Source organism: Anomaloglossus baeobatrachus, chromosome 1 (genome assembly GCF_048569485.1).
Source record: "Anomaloglossus baeobatrachus isolate aAnoBae1 chromosome 1, aAnoBae1.hap1, whole genome shotgun sequence".
In the NCBI taxonomy this organism is placed as follows: Eukaryota; Metazoa; Chordata; class Amphibia; order Anura; family Aromobatidae; genus Anomaloglossus; species Anomaloglossus baeobatrachus.
Window position 1 is genome coordinate 930,400,997 of NC_134353.1, and position 10,411 is coordinate 930,411,407.

At 47.1% G+C, this 10,411-nt stretch overlaps 1 long non-coding RNA gene across 1 annotated transcript; it reads left to right on the plus strand.

The window, feature by feature from the left end:
* The first annotated feature begins 6,420 nt into the window (after window positions 1-6,420).
* On the plus strand, window positions 6,421-10,045 carry LOC142302364 (uncharacterized). The gene is made up of 6 exons (XR_012752952.1): window positions 6,421-6,497; window positions 7,862-7,967; window positions 8,325-8,402; window positions 8,974-9,080; window positions 9,415-9,478; window positions 9,590-10,045. It is a non-coding gene; the product is annotated as an uncharacterized LOC142302364 (long non-coding RNA).
* Window positions 10,046-10,411: the final 366 nt, after the last annotated feature.

The window sequence follows — 10,411 nt, forward strand, 5'->3', positions numbered from 1 at the left end:
CGCCTTCCCTGCTCGGGAAAGACGCTCGAGCGGGAAATCTTCGCGCCAAAGATGGCGGAACTTCAAGTTTTTCGTCCGGACGCTGTCGGCGGGGACTGCAAGGTGCACTTCTACCGGTAGGTAGATTGGTTCTAATCCTGTTCGTGACACTAAGTTGTCGCGGGCGGAGGGGCCGCGCTCGCTACACTCGGGTTCGGGGCTGCTGCTGCTCGGTGGCTCGAGCAGTGGGCTGGACCCGGGGACTCAAGCAGCGCTCCTCGCCCACAAGTGAAAAGGGGGTGGTTTGTTTGGGGAGATTGTTCGTGATGCCACCCACGGGTCGTGGTGATAATGGGCACCACCGCTGCTGGTGACGGGGATCCCGGGAGCAATGGCAGGGAGCAGCTAGGATGTTGGTTCCCCCTCCGTGGGTAGGGGTTGGTGATCCCGGGGCCCGGTGGCGGTACGGGGGGGCAGGATAGCTGGGGTGCAGGGTTGCGGAGGCAGCGCGGCGCGGTGCCGGATGTCACTGTTGTACTCACTCAGGTACAGATTCACAGAGTCTCTGGTAAACCAAACGGCTGGATGGACGGGTCCCGCAGCCGGCTGCAGTGTCTTTGCTCTCCCCGGACAGGTTGATGGTGGCTGTCTTTCCCTGCACCTTTGTAGAATGTATTGACTCCGATGGTTTCCCAACGGTAGTCCGCTCCCCGGCGTATATGTACCGAAGGAGCCCATTTTGCCCGCAGGCGCTGGCCCTTGGATCTCTAGCCTCTGGCGGTGGCTTTTTATCCTCACTGTGTGGACGGTTGACTTCTGTCGGGTCTTGGGTGTTAGGGAACCCCTGGGGTTCCGGTCACTCTCGGATTTGACCGTTGTCGGCGGCTCCTAGCCTAGTCGGGGTCCGATGGCCCTGCCTTTGTGTGTTTGGTACAACTCTGCTCCCCGGTTCAGTACCGGCAGGCCACCGCCCGTCCCCGGTCCTACGGTTCCGCTGACTTGTACCACCTCCTGCAGACAGCCACCACCGTCTGCCGACCTTGCTGACAGTGTCTGGGCTCCTACCCAGACACTAGCAGTTTCTCCTCTCACTCTCAACTCCAAACTTCAACTCCTCCACTCCACTTGAACTCCAAACTTAACTAACTACTTTTTCCCGCCTCCAGGCCTGTGAACTCCTCGGTGGGTGGGGCCAACCACCTGGCTCCGCCCCACCTGGTGTGGACATCAGACCTTGGAGGGAGGCAACAAGGATTTTGTTTGACTGATGTAGGCTATCAAGGGGGGGGTGTGTGTGTGATGTTGTGTTTGTGACTACCTGGCTAGTCCAGGGCGTCACAGATGTTAACCCCTCCGTGGGTAGGGATGGTTGCCCCGGGACCCAGTGTCTCTCTGCAGGGTATGGCAATGGCAAGGGCCTGCGCGCCCGGACGTGCGAGGGAAGGTTTGGTTACGCACAAGTAAATGAATAACACGAGTCTTTTGGTAAACCAAGGTGCTGGTTGCCGGCCGCCTCGGCCGGTTGTACTCTACTCCCCCACCCGGGCGGGTGGTCGCTGTCCTTTCCTCTGCACTGTTTTGTGTATTTGTGGACTGCCTGGTCTGGAACTCAGGAGTCGTTCCCGGCTGGTTGTGTGCCTAAGGAGCCGTGCCCACTAACGCTGACCCGTGGGATCTATGGGCCCTGGCGGTTGCCCAATCCCTCTCTGTGGGTGGTTGTCTGCTTTTGGGACTTTGGTTGTAAACCTTCCCTCAATCGGTTGATTAGCTAGGCCGTTGGTTCTGGTCCTGGTTTCAGTGTCCGAGTACCCCCTCTGTGCATGGTTTCCGGGTCAGTTCTCCAGTGTCAGTACCGGCGGGCTAAAACCCTGTTCACCTCGGATCTCCCGAGCCATCTTCCCGTCTCCTGCTGATGGAGACCACCATCTGCCGCCTAGCCAATGCACCAGGGCTCCTACCCTGGCACCGTTCAACTTGAGCTTCTCCTCCTGCTGGAGCTACACCTAGCCCCAGCCTCCACTCCTCTGAACATGAACTGTAAACACAAACTGACGCCTCACTGCCTGTTTTTCCTGCCCTGGGCTGACTAGACCCCTAGGTGGGCGGTTCCTAACTGCCTGGTCCCGCCCACTGGTGTGTCTATCTTTCCCTAAGGGGGGGTGACCAGGGTTTCAGGTCGGCTGTGTGTAACCCTGTGAGGGAAGGTGTTGTGCGGGGGCCTATGTGTGACTACCTAGTTTTGCCAGGGCGTCATAATACACAGTATAATGGGCCCACAGCTCCTCTATACACAGTATAATGGGCCTACAGCTCCTCTATACGCAGTATAATGGGCCCACAGCTCCTCTATACACAGTATAATGGGCCTACAGCTCCTCTATACAAAGTATAATGGGCCTACAGCTTCTCTATACACAGTATAAGGGGCCTACAGCTCCTCTATACACAGTATAATGGGCCTACAGCTCCACTATGCACAGTATAATGGGCCTACAGTTCCCTAAACAGTATACAGTGCCTACAAGTAGTATTCAACCCCCTGCAGATTTAGCAGGTTTACACATTCGGAATTAACTTGGCATTGTGACATTTGGACTGTAGATCAGCCTGGAAGTGTGAAATGCACTGCAGCAAAAAAGAATGTTATTTCTTTTTTTATTTTTTTTTTTTAAATTGTGAAAAGTTTATTCAGATGGTCATTTATTATTCAACCCCTCAAACCACAAGAATTCTGTTTGGTTCCCCTAAAGTATTAAGAAGTATTTCAGGCACAAAGAACAATGAGCTTCACATGTTTGGATTAATTATCTCTTTTTCCAGCCTTTTCTGACTAATTAAGACCCTCCCCAAACTTGTGAACAGCACTCATACTTGGTCAACATGGGAAAGACAAAGGAGCATTCCAAGGCCATCAGAGACAAGATCGTGGAGGGTCACAAGGCTGGCAAGGGGTACAAAACCCTTTCCAAGGAGTTGGGCCTACCTGTCTCCACTGTTGGGAGCATCATACGGAAGTGGAAGGCTTATGGAATTACTGTTAGCCTTCCACGGCCTGGACAGCCTTTGAAAGTTTCCACCCGTGCCGAGGCCAGGCTTGTCCAAAGAGTCAAGGCTAACCCAAGGACAACAAGGAAGGAGCTCCGGGAAGATCTCATGGCAGTGGGGACATTGGTTTCAGTCAATACCATAAGTAACGTACTCCACCGCAATGGTCTCCGTTCCAGACGAGCCCGTAAGGTACCTTTACTTTCAAAGCGTCATGTCAAGGCTCGTCTACAGTTTGCTCATGATCACTTGGAGGACTCTGAGACAGACTGGTTCAAGGTTCTCTGGTCTGATGAGACCAAGATCGAGATCTTTGGTGCCAACCACACACGTGACGTTTGGAGACTGGATGGCACTGCATACGACCCCAAGAATACCATCCCTACAGTCAAGCATGGTGGTGGCAGCATCATGCTGTGGGGCTGTTTCTCAGCCAAGGGGCCTGGCCATCTGGTCCGCATCCATGGGAAGATGGATAGCACGGCCTACCTGGAGATTTTGGCCAAGAACCTCCGCTCCTCCATCAAGAATCTTAAGATGGGTCGTCATTTCATCTTCCAACAAGACAACGACCCAAAGCACACAGCCAAGAAAACCAAGGCCTGGTTCAAGAGGGAAAAAATCAAGGTGTTGCAGTGGATTAGTCAGTCTCCTGACCTTAACCCAATTGAAAACTTGTGGAAGGAGCTCAAGATTAAAGTCCACATGAGACACCCAAAGAACCTAGATAACTTGGAGAAGATCTGCATGGAGGAGTGGGCCAAGATAACTCCAGAGACCTGTGCCGGCCTGATCAGGTCTTATAAAAGACGATTATTAGCTGTAATTGCAAACAAGGGTTAGTCCACAAAATATTAAACCTAGGGGTTGAATAATAATTGACCCACACTTTTATGTTGAAAATTTATTAAAATTTAACTGAGCAACATAACTTGTTGGTTTGTAAGATTTATGCATCTGTTAATAAATCCTGCTCTTGTTTGAAGTTTGCAGGCTCTAACTTATTTGCATCTTATCAAACCTGCTAAATCTGCAGGGGGTTGAATACTACTTGTAGGCACTGTATATATTTATATAATATTATTGATCATTCTTATCAATAACTTAATAATACTAACATATATATATATATATATATATATATATATATATATATAGTCTATTTATACCTTACATATATTCAATATATATTATAGGTATCAATCCCTTTCACATTACTGAGTGTTTTAGGGAATTTAAGCTATGACTGTTAAAGATGTCAACATTATAGATTAGCTGCAACAAATATTTATATTGGCGTAGCTATCCCTTTAAAGGGGCCATTAGTGCAATCTTACACAAACTATTTAGTAATATTTAATGAATAAATTCTGTGTAAAGAGGAAAAATGATTTGGGTCACTTTCTCTTTAAAAGTGCAATATGCACAAAAAATAAATATTATATACATTAAGTGCCTAAGTTCTGTGCAAAAGGAAAGTTGCATATTGTGGCATATTGAGGTCGCTATCCCTTTAAGAAGAATGTTCATGTAATTTCATACAATTAAACCACTTAATCTATCCAATGATTAAATTATATCCAAAAAACATATATTAGGATATTGTACCAATCAAATAAAAAGCTGGAGTTTTCCCAAAGGTTTATCTAAAAATACATATTTTATTGGGAGTTGTAGAAATCGATAAAAAAATATAATTATTGTCATTTGTGTATATTTCATAAAATTTCCATATATTTTCTTTTGTTATAAGCCGAAGTTTCAAAAAATGATTTGGATTGTTTAAAAAAATAAAAATGTGAGGTCTCTTCACCATGATCACAACATCAGCCATTAGCAGCTGGGCCTGGGGCTGTGATGTCACAATCTAATGGAACTCTGATGTCACCTTCCACTCTATGACATCACAATGGGATTATTCTATGTAAAGCCTGAGCGCAGGGCCAGAGCTGTCTTTTGTGACTCCCTGTTGTTGGTTTTACACAGCTACAGGAATACGAAGGAAAAATAAATCAACGCTACTTCAGCGCGATTTCAACGCTATTTCAAAGCGATTTCAACGCTATTTCAAAGCGATTTCAACGCGATCATGAGGATGTATAGGCGTCCACATTATGGCCAGCGGCTGCTGGTCAAGGCTCTCTCGTCCTGCATGTCAATTGGCTCCAAAATTGTGACCCAATTCAAGAAATCCTATCGCAAGAGGACAACACTGATGGGAAATTTCTTCCTGGCCATGAAATCCGCCACCGTTCCAGCGATCAGGAGCTTCAGGTTGGTTGCAAGAAAAAGACGTGACGACAACGTCATCAGCCAAGACAGAGGTGAGAAGAGCCCAACCTACACAGTAGGTGATACTGGATCCACTTCCAGCATTACAGAAAGTGGAGAGAATCCTGCACATCCAGAATGTGCTGGAGATACACACGAGAGGCTGCCAGAAGAAAGACCCCGGGACAGTCTGAAAAGAAAAGCATCAACATCCGAGGACACTCAGTCCGAGATGCTGCCACCGGCAAAAAGAGCCGCTACAGAAAACTTTACGGATCTATGTAGAGAAGGATCCCCGGACCAGAAGACTCCACCAGTCAAGATGACTAATTTCAGGAATCAGGAGGACAACCTGTCTCCAGAGCAATTACTCATCCTTAGGAGCAGAGGCCCGGCGGGCATGCTGGATGATGACATCATTAGCATGGCCCAGGAGCTGCTGCAGAATCAGTTTGAGGGTTTTGATGGCCTGCATCCCCCGGCTGTTCTTTTAGTGCCAGGGTGCAGCGTACTGAAGAATGCCGTACAGATCCACTACGATGAGGAAAGGGTGCACTGGCTGACTACCTGCTTCAAAGATGGCAAAATCTTGGTGGCCGACAGCATCAATACTAGAAGACTGTCTCCATCCATCCGTCAGCAGATTATAAACATGTACAATGAAGTGGTCAAGGAGCCCCTAAAACATCTGAGCTTTCTCAATGTGGATCAACAGAAAAACGGCTATGACTGCGGGGTGTTTGCTACAGCGTTTGCCTACGAGTTTTTGGCAAATGGCGGTGACCCCACAGCTCAGTTCCAGCATCAGAAGATAAGAGCTCATCTACTATCCTGCCTGCAGAACGGCAGGATCAGTGAATTTCCAAAACAGGTCAGGAAATGACTCCATGTCTATAAACGACATGTAAAGTCTATGACGGTCCAAAAGACCGCCCCGACCTTCAACCGGGCACAACCCTGGGCCCAGAGACAAGTCTGCACGGGTAAGTAACCATGGAATTTCCATTCTGCCTCAATATAGTGAATGTAGAAATATGGTAGCTGGTGGGCGGGGGGGGGGGTGGGGTGCTGACATTATTGGGGGCGTCTGATCGTCATTGCTTTTACTTTTTATTAGAAAAAGAGCACAAAGCGAGTAAATTCGCCATCTTGGAGGCCCAGAGATGGATCACAATGGACACCCTCAGCAAACCCTAAATCACGTAAGTTCCTTCTTACAGGATTAATAATTTGTAGTCTCATATCTTCTCATTATATATAACTTTCCAGTAAAAGGGGATTTTTCCTTCATTATTTACAAAAAGTCCCAGATTCCTTTGCTGGGAACATATCAGGGACAATCAGAGGACAGGGGTCACATAAGGGGCAGAACTATATAACACCAGGATGGGGGTCATGTAATACCAGGATAGGGGCCATGTAATACCAGGATGGGGGCCATATAATACCAAGATGGGGGCCATGTAATACAAGGATGGGGGCCACGTAATACCAGGATGGGGGTCATGTAATACCAGGATGGGGGCTACGTAATACCAGGATGGGGGTCATGTAATACCAGGATGGGGGCCATGTAATACCAGGATGGGAGCCATAAAATAATAGGATGGGGGCCATAAAACAACCGGATAGGTCCACGTAATACTAGGATGGGGGGGCCATATAATTCCAACATGGGGGCCATATCATACCAGAATGGGGCCAAGTAATACCAGGAGGGAGGCTATGTAATATCAGGATTGGGGCCATGCAATACCAGGATGGGGGCCATGTAATAACAGGATGTGGACACATATACGAAGATGGGGGACAAAGATACAAGCATGGGATGGGAAAGCTGATTGGTGAGGGAAAGAGGGTATTTCCTTCTTCACCCAGCTTTCTATGCTCTGCTCTGCTTCTTTCTCTCAGAACCCAGCTTTCCATACTCTGCTATACATCTTTCTCTCAGAACCCAGCTTTCCATACTCTGCTATACTTCTTTCTCTCAGAACCCAGCTTTCCCATACTATGATATCATGGGAAAGCTGGGTGTTGAGGGAAAGATGTATAGCATAGCATGGAAAAGCTGGGTGATGAGGTAAAGATGCATATCAGAGCATGGGAAAGTTGGGTGCTAAAGGAAAGATGTATAGCAGAGCATGGGAAAGCCGGCTGCTGAAGGAAAGATATATAGCAGAGCATGGAAACCCTTAGTGTTGAGGGAATGATGTATAACAGAGCATGGGAAAGCTGGGTTGTGAGGGAACGATGCATAACACAACATAGGAAAACCAGGTGGTGAGGGAAAGATGCATAGTGGAATATAGGAAAGTTGGGGGGGGTGCCTAGGTCCAAATATTGCATTAGGGTCCATCAAACTGTAGTTACGCCACTGGGTCACATCCATGAAAAGGCCTTAAACATCTCCGGTGGAATGAAAGCTGCATTCTGATTGGTTGCTATGTGTACGGCCAGGTTTCCTGTCAGATATGTTTGAGCATCTGTCTCATTGTATCCTCATTGTATATTGATGTTCTGTCACTTTCTGTATAAATATATTTATATGTTTTCTGTTTCACCACAGTGTGTAATGGACAAAGCGAGGCGCAGAGTCCGACCCTCACCTGATCTCAGCAGTGACTCCCGACCAGAGACGGGTCACATCATACGACCACAAAACCTTATATAAGGTAAGATCATCAGTATCAGTATGTAATGTGATTAATGACAGGAGCTGATATTAACAGCGGCCATGACGCCACATTGTGCTGACACAGAGTAGTGAAGATTCTCCTGGAATATGAGAGGAGAAGTGATCATTAGTGTCCATTAATAACCTGCCTGCAGCCACCACTAGGGGGAGCTCCCATTCACCCCAATGCACAGGCTCCACTGCTCCCCCTAGTGGCATTCAGATTTTTGACCAGTGACAGAGAGCAGAGAATTCGGAGCTGTTTGTCAGAAAAACTGAGCTCCAGCTCCGAAAAATATAGTATGAGATTAATCAATGCAGAATTATAAAGTGATGTCTGTTATTTTGTACACAGGGATGTGAACAAGAACAACTTCAAAGACGCGGCTATAATAAATGTCGGTGTGTCACCATAGACCCAAATATATTCCAGGTAAGAAGAATATAATAACTGGTAGAGTATGGGAGTAGGAGGAGTAGCCAACACTAGAGAGGAAAGAGAGCGGATTCAAAAGGATCTAGACTTACTAGAACAATGGGCTGAGGAGGACAGAATGGGGTTTACCAGGGACAAATGCAAAGTCCTACATCTGGGAAAAAGAAATGTAAAAAGCAAATATAGTATGGGAGGAATAGAACTAGGTGATAGCATCGGGGAAAGGACTGGGGCAAAATAGTAGATCCCAAATTCAACATGAATCTGGGATCTACAGTCCTTCATCAGGACTGGGAAAATATCAGGGACATTCAGAGGACCGTAGTCACATCCATGAAAAGACACTAGGCCTCATTTATCAACACTGTCCATAGCAACCAATCAGAGCTCAGCTTGCATACCTTAAACATCTCTGTTAGAATGAAAGCTGCGTTCTAATTGGTTGCTATGTGTAAGGACATGTTTCCTGTCAGATATGTTGGAGCATCTGTCTCCTTGTATCCTCATTGTATATTGATGTTCTGTCACTTTCTGTATAAATATATTTATTTGTTTTCTGTATCACTAGAGTCTGTAATAGACAAAGCGAGGCGCAGAGACGACCCTCTCCTGGTCTCAGCGGTGACTTTCGACCAGAGACGGGTCACATCGAGCGACCACAATACATAACATAAGGTAAGATCATCAATGTGTGATGTGATTAATGACAGGAGCTGATAATAACAGCGGCCATGACACCACATTGTGCTGACACAGAATAGTGAAGATTCTCCTGGAAGACGAGAAGAGAAGTGACCATTAGTAATTTGCGTGCAGCCACCACTAGGGGGAGCTCCCATTCACCACAATGCACAGGCTCCACTGCTCCCCCTAGTGGTACCCAGATTTATGACCAGTGACAGAGAATTCAGAGCTGTGTATCAGAAAAACTGAGCTCTAGCTCCGAAAAATATAGTATGAGATTAATCAATGCAGAATTATAAAGCGTATTCTGTTATTTTGTACACAGGGGTTTGAACAAGAACAAGAACAACCCCCAAGACGCGGGACCCATGGACCCCAATATATTCCAGGTAAGATGAATATAATAACTGGTGGTGACCAGATGGGGGTAAATCGTGTGCCCCTCTCTGATGTGTAATATTCGGCTACTCCATGACCAGTTCTGTTTCTTCTTCCTACAGATCACTGCTCCAGAGCGGGGGGTCCGCTATGCCCCCACAATGAAGATGGGGTACGGCCAGGGAAGACGACTATGACAAGTCAATGATGTGGCAGCCGCCATGTCAGGAGCAGATGACGCTCCTCAGTACAGGGCAGATTCCGGGCTCGGTCTCTGTTCTCATTACTTTCCGCAGTCAGATGGAATCACAGAGTAAGTGACTCTTCTGCTGCGTCCACCACGATCGACGGCACATGCTGCCATGATCCAGCACATGGGCGGCACGGTGGCTCAGTGGTTAGCACTGCAGTCTTGCTGGTGTCCTGGGTTCAAATCCCACCAAGGACAACATCTGCAAGGAGTTTGTATGTTCTCCCCGTGTTTGCGTGGGTTTCCTCCGGGGTCTCCGGTTTCCTCCCACACTCCAAAGACATTACTGATAGGATGTAAAGCGCTGAGGAATTAATGGCGCTATATGAGTGAATAAATATTATTATTATTATTATAACCGGCCGTGTACGAGTCTCCTTCATCTGCATATTTAGTATGGAAGGTGGTGACCCCAGGATATTTTGGGGTGCAGTATTGTAATAGTGTTACTGTCTTTTATATATGTAACCCCCCGCTTGTTCCCCGCTGCCATACACATGTTCTGTATACAGAGTAGACGCCTCATAATATATTGTATATACTGATCAGAGGGTTTCTGGTCGGCCATGATTTTCTTCCCTCAGAATGAGTTTATGGCTCCTGCCTGATAACAATAATCAGATTCCTCCCATCAGAGAAGCAGACTTATTTCCCTCCAAGCTTCTGCCTACAAAACACCCTAGAATTAGTTTTT